Raw genomic sequence first — 2,649 nt, forward strand, 5'->3', positions numbered from 1 at the left:
AGGGAGAGGGGGAGGGGGAGGGAGAGAGGGAGAGGGAGAAGGAGAGGGAGAGGGAGAGGGAGAGGGAGGAGAGGGAGGAGTCTGGCAAGAAAGGCACAAGAATCCAGTGCCTAAGTGGGAGCCACTTAGGTGGAAAGGGAACAGGACTTTCAGACCTGTGCTTCTCACAACAGTGGTTCTTAAGAAAAACAAAGAACTTTAGACATTCTCTTTTCCGAGTTTGTTTACATGTTTCTTAAAGCAGAGATTCTCTGAGTATGGTCCACACATTCCTGGGTGGCCCCAGGGAATGTGCAGCTGTTCAGAGTAGACAAGATTATTTTCCAGCAACATAAAGACACTGTTGGTCTTTTTCACCATCATTATATGTTTTTACTGAGGCATAAGAACAGCTAGGTAGGTACAGCTCCTGGATGGGGCGTAAGAATGGAGGAACAGCAGCAAGTTTAGTGTGCTCTCCGCCACACATGTGACAACAAGATGGGTTTCTCTCAATGACATCCCTACTGACACAGGAAAACATACTCTGTTCTATTTTAATCTTTGAGGACACCGCAGCTGAATATTCTATGTACCAAAACGTCACTTCTGCATGCCGGTATGTGGTTTTGCCTCTGTGACTGAATTTTGAACTGGACTGGCCTGCATTTATCATAGAACACCATTTCCACTGAAAAGAACAATTTCCAACACACTGTCTAACTCTGATGTGGGCGTTTGGTGCTGACATCTCCAAATTAACAAAGTGCATCGCTTGAAGAGAAAGAATCTAAGGTACATGTCACTGATAATAAAATCCAAGCGATCTAGTAAAAACGAACATTTATGTCTCTCAGAGCCCAGGCCTTATCTTACTCCCTAACCTGTAGAACCTTGCTCTACACACATGGAAGGAAGTTTACGGTCACAGCTAGGATTTTTACTCTGCAGAGAAGAGAAAGAGAGACAGTCCAGTCTGAGACCATTTTACCTAAGGGACGTCACTCTGCTTAAACTCTCCAGAATAGAAGCTAGTCACATGACCACCAGTCACATGACCACCTACCGGTAGGGTAGGCTGAGAAATAATTCTCAAAGGGAAAATTTATGTACATGGATAGACATCTGTTATTATGTGGATGGAAAGATGACTGTCCACTGCTCTGCCACAGTCACAGTCCCTATCCATGTGTGTTCGGTGTCTAGGACAGTGACCTGCTAATTCAGAGACTCTTGGGACCCAGCATCTATCTGTATGAGCAATGTCAACAGCCAGTGCATCCTTGTCAAATGAGTGGACAGGTTTACAGAGGGCCATGTGAGAGCACTCTATAGCTAATCAGTCTTTTACACAGAGGGGAAAGTTTGGCACAAATACATGTTTTTTGATTCTTTTATTCTATTTCAATATCTCAAAGATTTACCATTAGGGTATATCTTTTTAAAACAAAATGATAGAAATGAATAATTCATTACCATAATGTGCAATTATAATCTTATGATAAATTCACTAATCTGTTCTCTCCCGTCCACACTCTTCCTTTTCAAGTGAATCTATTTGGAGAAGTGGGAATTTCTTTCTTTCTTTCTTTCTTTCTTTCTTTCTTTCTTTCTTTCTTTCTTTCTTTCTTTCTTTCTTTCTTTCTTTTAGGATTTATCTTATTTTTAACATGCTCCCCCCCTCTTTCCTTCTCTCTCTCTCTCTGTGTATGTGAGTGTGTAAATGAGGTCACTCACATGACCTCATTTGTGTTGTACCCTTACAGACCACAAGAGGGCATGGATTCCCTGGGAGCTAGAGTTACAAGCAGTTGATGGCTGTTGGGAGCTGAAACTGCTCCCTCCACAAGAGCAAGAGTACATGTGCTCCCCCCCCACACACACACCCACACACCCATTCCCGCCTCCCTGCCTTGGCATTCCCCTACACTGGAACATTGAGCCTTCACCAGACCAAGGGCCTCTCCTCCCATTGATGCTGGACAAGGACATCCTCTGCTACATATGTAGCTGGAGCCATGGGACCCTCCATGTGTACTCTTTGGTTGGTGGCTTAGTCCCTGGGAGCTCTGGTTGGTTGATATTGTTGTTCTTCCTATGGGGCTGCAAACCCCTTCAGCTCCTTCAGTCCTTTCACTAATTCCTCCACTGGGGATCTCGTGCTCAGTCCAATGGTTGGCTTCAAGTTTCCACCTCTGTATTTGTCAGGCTCTGGCAGAGACTTTCAGGAGACAGCTATTATCAGGCTCCTGTCAGCATGCACTTGTAACCCCTAGACAAGTGCTTACTGAAACTAGACAGGTCTAATATATGAGTTTCAGTAGGCAATAGCGGAGTGCCATTCAGAGCCATGGCACAACCCAGGCACAGTAAGACCTGTTGAAAACAAATGGGCATCATAGCTTCAGAGGAAGTGACAAAGGGGGCCCCAGGAGAGCCGGTATCAAATCAGCTATGGTCCCCAGTTTTTTCCCAGGGTGGGGTATATACGTCATACACTTTACTGTGTCTGCACTCAGATAGAGACAAATAAGATGTATGGACTCTCCCAGGACTCCAGGCTTTTAAAAAGCTTTAGTGCAGCCGGGCGTGGTGGCACATGCCTTTCATCCCAGCACTCGGGAGGCAGAGGCAGGCAGATTTCTGAGTTCGAGGCCAGCCTGGTCTACA

Source organism: Mus pahari, chromosome 18 (genome assembly GCF_900095145.1).
Source record: "Mus pahari chromosome 18, PAHARI_EIJ_v1.1, whole genome shotgun sequence".
NCBI classification, from domain to species: Eukaryota; Metazoa; Chordata; class Mammalia; order Rodentia; family Muridae; genus Mus; species Mus pahari.